General features: G+C 41.1%; 1 protein-coding gene across 13 annotated transcripts in view; it reads left to right on the forward strand.

Moving 5' to 3' along the window:
• The window catches only part of RAD18 (RAD18 E3 ubiquitin protein ligase), a 156803-nt gene that overhangs the window by 62087 nt on the left and 81806 nt on the right, over positions 1 to 12910 (forward strand). The gene's annotated exons all lie outside the window — the stretch shown is intronic.

Below are 12910 nucleotides of genomic sequence, written 5' to 3' on the forward strand. Positions count from 1 at the left end.
GATTCAGTATGCAGTAATTACAGTTTGTCCTCAGGAGCAGTTGGTGTGTTGAAAAATTTTTTTTTTGAGACCCTGGCACCTAAATAAAGAGTAAGTTTTTAGCAGTGAGGGTAACTAACCACTGAAACAATTTACCAAGGGTCCTGGTGGATTCTCCTTCACTGGCCATTTTAAAATCAAGATTGAATGTTTTTTCTAAGAGATGTTCAAGGAATTTTTTTGGGGAAGTTCTTATGGCCTGTATTACACGGGAGGTCAGACTAGATCATCACAATGGTCCCTTCTGGCCTGGGAATCTATGAATCTGTCCTCCCAGAAGGGAAATGTTCAATTCCATTAATAAGACCAATTACTCAATAGATTTTCCAAGCAAGAGGATGGGTTTTCATGCTATTTAAAAATGTATTATATAGTGTGCATTTTATTCCTTTTATGATCTGATCCTGCAAAGTTCCTAGCATCTCCTACGAGAGGGAATTAGGAGCTCTTGGTACCACTTGGGATGCACCCTTATTGACTGGGTAGCATTCTTGCATTCAGATTGCCGAACCTGCATCCTTTTTCCAATAACTTGCTGCAGAAATTGCATTCAGTATGTTGATTTCCCTGTTACTCGTGTATTTGCTGGGTTATATGTCTATAAATAGAACATTCATGATCCTTAGCTCTTGAATTTTAATTTTGTTGTTCTTGGATTTTTGTCTCTCCTATCTACCCCAGTCATTTCACTTCATTGGCAGTCTGTTCGGAAACTCAAGGTATCTCAACAGTGAGCTATATCCCACCAATACAATTTTCAGCATTTTACAGGAGCATTACATTTTAATGTCTCCCATTTTAAGCATGCAGTAGCAGTGAAATGAAGGGATAATTTGTCCTGGTTATATTTAAGGATCTATTTAAAACTGTAATGTGGCCATATTTCCTGTTTCTACCTATTTTTCCTCCAATGCCTTAGGGCCAAACTAATCCCTAGAGTAATACAACTCTGCATTTACTGGATACTATTCTGATGACATTTGTAAGGTTGCAACCACTTATACCAAGCCTGAATTCGGGCTATTTTACTTTTAACAGTTTTATTTCAGATATATTTATTTATATCTCTGCATACACGTTGTTGTTGGTTTTAGATCTTAAGCAGTTTCATTTAAGTCAAAGCAATTCATTAATAATAGTTCTGCTTCCATGCAAAAATCTCTACTAATACAATTCAGGGGAACAGAAATGCAGAAATTCTGATTAAGCTTAATAGTCTCTAAAAGGCATGCTTTCCTAATTCTGACCAGTGTCTAGTAGCTCTTTAAGGGACTGATCCAAAATCCATTTAAGTCATGTATTTGAACAAAAGATCATGGGCTGCTGAGGACAAGTCTCAAAATGTATTCAGACTTAGATTCCAATCCTGCAAAGTTAGAGGACATTTCAGAATTTAAAAGACTTTCACTAGGTATGTTTTGTCTGTAATATGGAGGGGCTTCAGGGTTTTAATATATAGCGTGGAACACTTTCATCCTTTTAATTTAGCACATTTGACTCCAAATTTGGAAAATTCATAGTTGAATTCATGTTCATTCTTTGGCTTTCTACTGGCATGAGTTCCATAACATGCTAAAATATTCCATATGCGGTGTCATTTCTTTTGTTGTATTCTTCAGTATGAAACTTGCAACAAGGTGATATTTCCTTCAACAACCTCTTTAAAAGGCTCAAAGTAGCCAGAAGCAAGACCCGTTTTCTTCTGTTGAGTACAGTTTGCCATACTTTTGGCAAACGGTGAAGTATGCAATTCCCTCTTCAGGTGATTGTGAACTGTTTTAGAATAACAAATGAATATTTTTTGGCTCAGTAGAATGGGTGTTTGTATGCCTGCTGCTGAAGGCCACTTGAGCTGCTGTGAGAATCTGTACCTTTAAAAATAAAAATGTTAAAGGTGATTCTTTAAGTGTGTGTCAGAGTGGATCCCACTATAAATGTAACTGTCTTATGTACACAACCTCAGAATCTTTTGAACAGCTGTGTCTATCAGGGTGGCACATTCTCAGCAATTTCTCCATTTGCCACTCCTCCTTGCACATCAGAAACTGAGGGACATGAGGCTCAAGCTTCACTTCTTGCCCTGCCATGAGTAGGGGCAAAGCAAGCCCAGCTGCCCTCTCCATGCGAAGACTCATCTTTTTCTCCTAGTGAGGCAGTTGTACCAACCCTAACCCATCTCTGGAAGTCTTTAGAGCATTCCAGGAGCTTCTGACAAGACAGCAGACACCTTGGAAATTGAGATGACAGTAATTCAAGAGAATATATACTAGCTGTTCAACATCTTGAGCTCCTCAGTGCCTACAAAGATTGCCCTGCTGGTTAGCAAGGGCAAGTTGGAAACTGCGAAGGATCACTGGCACATGCTGGCCTCACTTCTTCTGACTTAGAAGCAAGTGCAGAAACATTACCAAGTCGCACCTAAGGCCTTTGAACAGTTCTTCTCACATCCCACACTAGGACTTGCAGTCCTTTCAGTGATTCAGGGGAGAAAACAAAACAAAGATCAACTAAAGGGACCCCAAAGAATAAGGGTCTCAAGAAGCTGGATCTTTTGAGATGGAAATAAGGCCTACTTGGCCTCTCTGCAAGTTAGAACCGCTCATTATCAAGCTCTGTTTTGAAAAATAGAGCTTCCTGATATTGGAATGGGTGACTCTCTTCCTGTTGAGGCTTCCACAAGACTGCCGATGGGAACTCAAAGATCCCATCAAAGAAGAGAAACTAGTAGCGAGAACATTGCACTTCAGCCTGATTCCCAGAGGCAGCAGGTTTGAAGAAATGATTGCGAGCCACGCTGAAACCAAGGTCCTATAGCCAATCTTCAGAAATTGCCTCATCCCCTTCCATTGGTCAGGGATCACAGCTGACAAATGGATGATAGACAGTTACTTATGGCTACCCTATCCAATTCTCTTTACTCTCTACCTGCTGTCTTCACTCTCTCTCTTTGGAGAATCTCCTCACAAGAGCCAGTTGCAAAAAAATAAAATAAAAATGAAATAACGTAGCCTCATTGCTCTGTCTAGGAGCCATAGAAAAAAAATTGTGGGATTACAAGCGCAGATATTTCTACTCCTGATAGTTCCACATTCTAAAGAAGAAAGAGGGAGAGGTCTTTGTCCTATCCTAGACCTGAGGAGACTGAATACATACATATGCTGCCTCCGCTTCAGAATAGTAACATTTGCCTCATCATTCCAGCTCCTCAGACTCATGACTGGTTAGTGACTGCCGACTTTCAGGATACGTACTTCCACATCACCATTCACCCAGTCCACAGGAAGTACCTTAGATTTACAGTGGGACAGAATCCTTACCAGCATGTGGTACTGCTTTTTGGATTCTTTACCTCATCACGCAACTTCACAAAGTGCCTTGCTATGGTGGCAACACCCCTAAGAAGGAGAGGCCTCCACACCTATCTGTATTTAGTTGACTGATCGATCAGAGGCAAATCTGATCACAAAACTCTGGCAAATCTAAATTACACCTGTGACAGATATGAGATCTTGGAAGTATAAGGAGTTAAAAGGACTGTATTTAAAGTACCAGATAGGCATGGACGTTTGGGACAATGTATTAAACAGGTTTTCTGGGGCATAGCTAATGCAAATTCCCAAACCCTGGTTATTAAAAAACCTAGCTTTTTGAACCTGCACCTTGTGGATACTGGTGATTACTTGTTCCCGGACACTGGATTTTAAAGTCCTAGCTATATAAAGAATCAACTGAACTTTCTAGTTGGGGTCTGGTACTTGACCTAAAAACTGACATGAGCTTGTAACCAAGGGGAGTAAAAATCCCATTTTTGGGATCTGAAATACTGGGGTTGGAGTTAAGGGTGACCTTTAGTAAGCTTTTACTATGCATGTAGATTATTATTTTTGTTTTCTCCTTAATGCTTTTGCATTAAGAATTAAATGCCCCTTGCTTTATGAAGGCTGGTTGGTAACTGGTATATGCTGTTTGTAGATCCTGGAGAAAGTGTTACCACAGGTACTGGACCCTATTAGAACTGGTGGAAAAACAGTCAAGTGCAGAGAGGCTGCAAGTCTAAATCCACAGTTTGAAGGGAGAGAGACATGGGTCTCTGCTCCAAGAGAGATGGCATCTAGGAAGCCTAAAACCTTAAGTGGGTACTCTCAAGGAAGACCAGGAGAGTGTGTGAGGGGGTGGGGTGTCAGAGGTGCTGTTAACTCTGAAATTGTGGCAATAGTCTTTCTCTGTTAACCCAACTGGGCCTCCTGGTGAACTATGAGAAATTGTCTTTCTTTCCATTTCTGATGACAGAATTCATAGGAGCCAGGGTAGAGTTCAAAACGACGAGAGTGTACTTACCTCAGGACAGGTTTCTCTCACTAAGGTCATTATTAAACAGGTTGATAGCATGTCTTATGATGTTATGGACCTGATTACATTATTAGGCTGCGTATCAGTGGGTACATCTGTGACAGCACTTGACAGACTTCACTTGAGGCCTCTACAACTTTGACTCAGGTCCATCTACTTTCTCACCAGGCATAGGCTGAGCAAGAGAGTAATAATTCTGGCTTTTGTCCTCAAGGCACTGACCTGGTGGCTACACCTCAACAGTGTCCAAGAAGAAATACCACTCAAAACCCCATCCCCTCTTAGAGCTTTGCTTATGGATGTGTCTGGAGCAGGCTGAGGGGTAAGGGAGGGAGTTTGGTCGGCCTGGGTGCCCTACTGCAGGCACAAGGGACGTGGTCCCTAGAAGACAAGAGATTATATATAAATGCCCTGGAACTGATATCCATTATACTGGTGTGTATGGTGTTCCTCCCAGTCTTAAGGCCCTGACAAATACTGTCAGATCACACACTAATGATGTCCCACATAAACAAGAATGGGGCCAGCCCTCCTTCCCTTGCCCAGTGAAGAGGCGATTGAGCTATAGAATTGCTACTGCCTACACGGTATAGCCACGATAGCCCTGCATCCTCTGAGATCAAGCAACAACTTGGCAGATTTCTCTAAGCAGAGAAACTGCTGCCAACTAGAAGTGGTCACTACTGAAGTCTGTCCAGTTGATATTCCACCAGTGGGGGAAATCTGATGATAACCTGATCACTTCTGGGGGGAGCACCAAATGTCTCAACCTCTGATCCAGAGGGGGCATAAACCTTCCTTTTGCACTGGAATCAAGGAAGTTTTTATACTTTCCCACCAATCCTACTGATATCCAAGGTGATTGCCAAACCCAGAGACCAGGCCAAGTGCATTCTTATATCTCCCTATGGGCCAAGATGTTCTGGCTGACGGACCTGCTCAGAATATTCTTGAAACCCCCCGGATCAGGCTGTTGAACTGTCGGCACCTGCTATTGCAAGATCATGGTCAAGTGTTACATCCAGACCCAGTGATGCTATCGTTGCTAATCTGGATGCTGGCTGGCTGAGTACTATTAGAAGAGACTGTTCTTTGCTCCTTTGTAATAGAAGGCAGGAAGCTATCCACAAAAAAAGCATCTTCCTCTAGATGGAAGCTCCAGTTTGGCCTACATCTAGTGCAGTTCCTAATACCGAAGTTTCTGGATTTGTTGTTGAAGCACCTGTATTCTTAGTTCAATCATAATCTGTCTAGTGGTAATATTGGCATATCATCCTTTGACACAGTTGTTGTTTGTCTTCTTTTGTTACCGAAATATCGGGTCTGCCTAGCTGAGAGCCAATTAACAGCCTGACAGGGATAAGGAAAAATGCTTTATTCTGCAGAAAAAGGAGAGCCTGTACCTTGGTACAAAAGACTCTGTCTTACACAAATTTCACAAACCTTTTATACACATTCAGACAAAGACCCTTGCGTGTTAATACCTGATTGGTAAGTGTAAAGTCTCGTGTTTCCCTTATCTAAGTAGAACTAACTGGTTAGGAGCAGGATCTTCCTGCCTTGAGGCAGAGGAAAGGAGAGAGTGAAAAAATGCAAGCTACTGTGTCCATGAACAGTACTTACCCCCCCCCCCCACCTACTGGCTGCTTGTAATCTATTGAGGGGGGTCAGCCAGCTTTCACATTTCATCCAATGATATCCAAGTGTCATAAGGGCCTAATGTGTACATATCCACTGGTTGCCAAATCCACTCTGGCATGGGATTTCAACATCATCCTGCTTAAGTTTTTATGAAGCCTTCCTTTGAACCCCTCTTGGAGAGCTCCATTCACCATTTTACCCTTGGAATGGTCTTTCTTGTGGCCGTCACCATGGCCATAAGAGTAAGTGAGCTTAAGGCATTCATAATGTCTTTATGGCATACTGTGTGCCATAAAGACAAGGTGATATGAAAGGTATTCTTAAGGTGCTTTCTCAGTTCCACATAAACCAATCTATTGCCTTGTCGTGAGGTCTTACCAAAACTGCATTCCATGCATAAGGAGAAGAAGCAACACACCCTGGATGTTTCCAGAGCTCTCCAATGTTACACCGACAGGATTAAATCTTTTTCAGACTGTCACCGCATCTATTTGTGTCAGTCCAAATGCCAGGCTGTTTCTTCACAGACTGTCTAATGGATAATTCAGTGTACCTCACTATGCTTTCTGCTGCCAGATGTGCTGCCCCCACTGACTATCAAGTTTCACTCAGCATCCTTGGCCTGTCTCTGTAACGTGCCAATATCTGAAGTTTACAAAGCTGCTACATGGAGCACTCTGCTCATATTTGTCAAACGTTATACCCTGGACTTGACTGGTGCCAGAATTGGAAGAGTGGTAGTCCTTTCTAATTGACTGATACAGCTGATATTTCTCTTCCCCATTATCTTGAAGAGGATATTGCTTTCCAGTCAAAATAGAATCCACACTGACCCATTCTCAAAGAAGAGAAAACAGTTGCCAATTGTACAGTCACAGTGGTTCTTCAAGATGTTGTTGTCAGTGTGAGTTCTGTGGCTCATCTTCCGTTCCCACTTTAGGAGTCCTCAGCTAACATGAACTTCAAGTCTCGAGAGAACTCAGTGAGAGTTGTGCTTGCTCTGCAGTTTATGTCCTTGCACAAGACCATGAGGAAACATAGGGCAAGCTGTGTCCCCACCGGACTCTACTATTCAAGAGAGTCCTGGCTCATGGGCATGATATTAATGTGCACCTGCAGCAAGATTCATAGTCACTACAACATCTTGAATTACTAGAAGGTAGGTAACCATTCTTTCCTTTCTTTAATAACACATGTCCGCCTGCTGTTCCCCTTGAATTCAATGACAGGATAGGGCCTTTTTTTATTGAATTTGGAGCTAAGCTCAGCTCTTTGCAGGATCCAGATCCTGTTTTTTCTGTAGATTTTCTTTCATTTGTACAAAAAAATTCATTTTCTACTGTAACTTTTTCTTAATCTTTTTGTTTGCCTTGTGATTCAGAGAGAGAGGTTTAGTGATTGATGTCGTGTTTTTTTTTAATTGTTTGTAATTGCATTTGCAGTTGTATTATCAAAATGCCCACAATTCTTAAAAACATGTGCCTGGTATAATTTTAGAGACTGCACAGCAGTGGTTTATATTGTATGCTAGATGTGGCTTGTTTTCCAGGACATCGCTTGTGTGATTTAAATGTTATGTAGCTGCACCACAAACTAAAAGAATACTGACACATGTGGAAAACATGTAAAGAGCCAGAAAAGTATGTTAACCAATATGTATTGCTTTAATACAGGCATTTTATGTACTAACTTTTTGATTGAAAAGAATTGTTCATGGTGTATTTATTTTCTGCCATCTGCAGCAAAAGGAAGGGTGTCAAATGTACAAGATAAGGATATACGCCATTTTAAAATCTTTTTTCCCTTCAGTGGGAGGATAAGCTAGGTCAAATCAATATCATAGAACTTGAATTCATAGTTAAATAATTATTATTTAAATGTGCATGGCTCTTTACAGAGCACTTAATAGACAGCATCCTTGCATTGAGGAGTTTAATTTCTATCTAAATGAGTCAACTCTGTCCACCACTGTGGTGTGTGAATATCTCAGATCTCATGCATAGGACAAGTTCTGATGGAAGATGACGTAGAGGCATCCTTGGTAAAATGAGGAATGTTGAAAGGGTTGGCAGAAGAAGTGAGGTGAAGGAGCTTCTTGTGTGGATCATAGGAGGCACTTCCAATAATATTTCTCTCTAGATGGGGGGGAAAAAAAATGAATCAAACTTCCATAGGTTTTATTTGTTTATTGAACCTAAGATCTTTGCCAAGGCACCTCTGGTTTCTGTGAACAGGTCACAATGTGCTGATAATTCTTTATCAGAGGGATATTCATAGAGGGATATTCAGATGAGACTTTGTGTTGAGTTATATCTATTGATTTTGATCATTTCATAAAAATCTGTTTTATTAATTCAGTTTCTATGCATCTTCTAACTTCCCTTTTTCTACCTGATTCAGTATTTGCATGCCAGAAAAAGCTGGAACTTTGGAGGTCAGGGGAATGTACTCCTCCTGGCTGCTGTGAAGAGCTACGGAGCTCTATTTCCTCTTTATGATGGCTGAAAGACTGTGATAACTGATGAGTGAATAGGAGAGGAAAGGGTGACTGGAAGGGAAAGAGAATGAGAGTGGGACTAAGTTCTTGAGGAGGAGAAAGAGAGTATGAAGAGGGAGAGCAGTGAGTGAGAATGGGAAGGGAGACTGGGCATTTGGCAGTGACACAGAGGAGAGGAGTGGGAGTAGAAGGGAGCTGGGGCCAGAAACACCAAGGGGAGCCTCTTCCAATATCTTACAGGGTGGACGGAGGGGTAGGTGAAGGTGATGCGTGGGGTGATGGAGGGAAGTGCTGCTATTCTTCTTTTTCACAGTGTGCGCGCAAGAGGTTTTAGAGTAAACAGAGAGATGGAGGCTGAAAATCAGGACTTGGAAGAGTAGTACTTCTGTGTCAACTGGGCCAAAAGTTTGAATTCACAATTGCAGAATTCATAGCACCTTGGTTTCAATACCAGAAATTGGCTTTCCTAAGCACTGATGTTATAGGACTGAATATGAAATGTATATTAGATTCCCAGTCTACTACCATGGACTTTGTTGGGTGGACATGTCCAAACTGCTTGTTAGTTCATTACGTTTTGCAGTGGAAGTAGGTCCAGAGGTAAGCCAATGGAGATGTGCTGATTTACCCCAGCTGAGGAGCTGACCCTTAGACGCCATTTATTTCTTCTGAGGGTTCAAATTAGATTTTCCGGCTATGTGGTTAGGATAGGATCTGCCTCCTCAGTCGTCTCCACAATACATGCATTCAGGGCAGCATGTGAATGGCTTTTACAAAGAAGCAGTGTTAAACACTGTTCTAGTCTACCATAAAGCATAAATATTAATCTGGATATAGGAGGAATTGTTTCATTGCACCAATATTCAGTAGCTGTATAATGTATATCTGTACAGTACCTCATATATACTACTATTCTGAGTAATGGTTTGCTTACAGATCATACACCTATGTTACCAACAGACTTCTGTTATAATAAATAGTGACAGAAGAGAAACATTATTGTTTCTTAGAATCCCCTCTGGTAAATGAAGTATTGGAAAATATTTCAGTTTCTTTGATTTTGGGATAGTCATTTAACTCGTACATCTGTTCATATTTTATTTTCTAGGTGATTTGGCTGTCTGAAATCTCTGTGGACTGGCTCTTTGGGTATATTTATGTGGAGTCCTGGAGAATGTTGAGATTTTTTTTTTTTGTGTGTCAGCAAAAACAGATCTTCATTGTTGTATGAAAATTTTCAGAAATATATTGGGATCAGGGCTTATTTAATTCAAAACAAAACAATGGAAAATGAATGGCTGCTTCCTCCACCAGATTAGATGTTCCAAATATTAATTATTCTGAAAGGCCAAAAAAGAGTAATCTATTTTTCAAGACATCTCTAGATTTTGGGATTTTTCAATGGAAAGAAATGTGTAGCCTAACTCTGCCCTTATATTGCAATTAATCTAAAACTAACTACAGGCATGAATACATTTTCATGGCTTTCCTTACTACTGTAATTACAGTCAAATAACCTTTTGTAAAAGTCATTTTAAAAAAAATAAATGGGTATGTTTTCACCCTATAGGTAGCGTGTAATTTACATAACCTTCTGTCTGAGCAAACTTCTCATTTTGCCAGCCTTTTAGTAAGAGAATTTTGAGTATCCAGATAATAAGCATTGCTTTGTCTGACTACCAGAAGCTGATCATAAACATACTAAATCATCAAAAATGCAATGAGTACATAACTAAAGGGTAGCATTGAATTGTGATTAGGAATGTTCTGAATCACTGAGGTATCATAAATAAAACACACAGCTCTGTATTAAAATTTCCTTTACTGAAAAAATTGTCACCATCTTGGAACAGAGAGACTTTTTCCTTCAAATATGAAATAACAGATGTAGTCATAAACGTTAACCCTCTGTAGTAATATTTATTAAATTGTGATACTATTGAACAAAAGATCTATTGCCTATAAAATCCATTGGGCAAAGTTGCTCAAAAAACAGTGTGCATGGATTTTGAATTGCAACTGGAAGTTACATTAGTGCAGAATGAAGTTTACTATTCCATGCAGGGCCGGCGCTACCATTTAGGCAGCCTAGGCAATCGCCTAGGGCACCAGAATAATTGGTGGGCGGCATTTTGCCGGAGGGGGCGGCAGGCGGCTCTGGTGGAGCTGCTGCAGTGGTGTCTGTGGAGGGTCTGCTGGTCCGCGGCTCCGGTGGAGCTGCCGCAGTTGTGCCTGCGGACGGTCAGCTCCTCGCGTGGCTCCGGTCAACCGCCCGCAGGCATGACTGCGGCAGCTCCACCGGAGCCGCGGAGCACCGGACCCTCTGCAGGCACCACTGCGGCAGCTCCACTGGAGCCGCGGGACCAGCGCACAGGGCGGCGAAATTGCCATCCGCCTAGGGTGCTCAAACCCCTAGCGCTGGTCCTGATTCTATGCATAGCATTTTTAACATTGATTTATGGAATGTATCTATAGCCTGTTGACCATCATTTTGCCTAAAACAATGTGCAGATATCTGTTTCACTGTCCCTTTCCAGAGACATTGATATAGGGGAGGTAAGGAAAGTTATGCAAAGTCTGAACTTTTCTTTGTTAAATCTTTCTGTTTCCTTTGAGTCTAGAAACTGAAGTGGAATGCTGGAAGGTTGACAACAATGGCACCCAGATAAGACAGAGATGGGTAGGGTGTCTTGGTATTGAAAAAGTTGAAGATAGCCAGCCTAGAACAATCCTTTTCTAAGCAATCAGTGCTTCCTTTTATACAACGTGAAGGCTATGTTTTCAGGGGAGCTGAATTAATTATTTAAGGCTGCATAGGCATTCTGGCATTTCATAACTTTTGAATACTTGATTTTGCAACTGTAATAATGTTAGTGTTGGTGCAGTTTTTAAAAAACTAAGCATCTGCTCTTTGTAACACTTATGACTGTCTTTCTGAATTCACATTTTCACTCAGAAAAAGGTAGTAGTTGGCTATTCAAAGCTAGTCTTTATTTTACAGAAATATTGATGTAATTCTGGTGTAATTTATAGTGGCAGTCCTCACCTGTGTTAGATTGGGGGAGGTGAGGTGAGAAGTGAAATTAGCAAATACAAAATTCTAAGATGATTAGTGGAGCTTTCTCATTATTTTGGTTACCTGGAAGCCATGGTTTTGTCTGTGTCTTTATGTGTGCGTGTGCAGAAAAGGCAGTTCTGCAAGCTCTGTGCACATCTGCAGCGAAGAGAGAACATCAGTGATGTGTGGCCTTAAGTTCCCCTTTAGGGTGTTTTTAGCCTTTCCTAGTGGCACAAAATGCCTTAACATTTGTTTTTTATTTCTTTTCTAACAAGAAAAACAGATTTCCAAATTGTGGTCTGGATCAGCAGTGGTTCAGTGAGTTGTCTGGCATTTCTCTCTGTTAAGTTTTGAAAGGCCCCCTGTAATATATAATATAAGAGTGTCTGAGTTATGTTGATTGTCCTAAGGACTGAATACTCTATGCATGGAACAGGGCGGAGCGGCAGCAGTGCAGATTTTTCCTACACAGTGATCTTCCTCTTTCCTCTGGAAGTAGAGGGGATCGTTGCTAGGAGTAAAAGAGGCAGTCCAGTCTCCATGACCATTCTTTACTCTTTGTTGGGTAGTGCCAGCCATGGTGGTTGTGACGGGTTGGATCACAGAAGCCCTCCTGGGAGCTGCCAACTGATGTGCCAAAACTACCTCTGCTCCTGTTTTCCCTGCTAGCTCAAGACTCCAGCACCCTGTTTTGCTGAGCCAGACACTTCCGTCTGCTTCAGCACAGACCCAGGGTCTGAATTACCTGCCCCAAAGCTACAGGTTTACCTGAAAACAGCTCACAGAAGTGTGCTTGTCTTTCGCACTCAGATGCCCAACTCCCAATTGGGGTCTAAACCCAAATAATTTTGTTTTACCCTGTATAAAGCTTATGCAGGGTAAACTTATAAATTGTTCTCCCTCCATAACACTGACAGAGATATGCACGGCTGTTTGCTCCCCCCAGGTATTAATACATACTCTGGGTCAATTAATAAGTAAAAAGTGATTTTATTAAATACAGAAAGTAGGATTTAAGTGGTTCCAATTAGTAACAGACAGAACAATGTAAGTCACCAAGCAAAATAAAATAAAACACACAAATCTATATCTAATCAAACTGAATACAGATAACATTGCTTCACAGCCAAAATGCTTCTGAAATAAATGTAGTCCAACTTTACTAATTCTGGGTCACTGAGAACGAAAATGATGCTTAAAATTGTTGATTGGCTCTAGTTTTCAAGATATGCTATTGGGTCAGTATATACGACCTTTGACTTGGGAATGGCGGAGGATAAGGGAGTTATAAAGGGAAGGGATCTCAATTTAAACCAGAAACGACT

Source organism: Gopherus evgoodei, chromosome 7, assembly GCF_007399415.2.
Source record: "Gopherus evgoodei ecotype Sinaloan lineage chromosome 7, rGopEvg1_v1.p, whole genome shotgun sequence".
NCBI lineage: Eukaryota > Metazoa > Chordata > Testudines > Testudinidae > Gopherus > Gopherus evgoodei.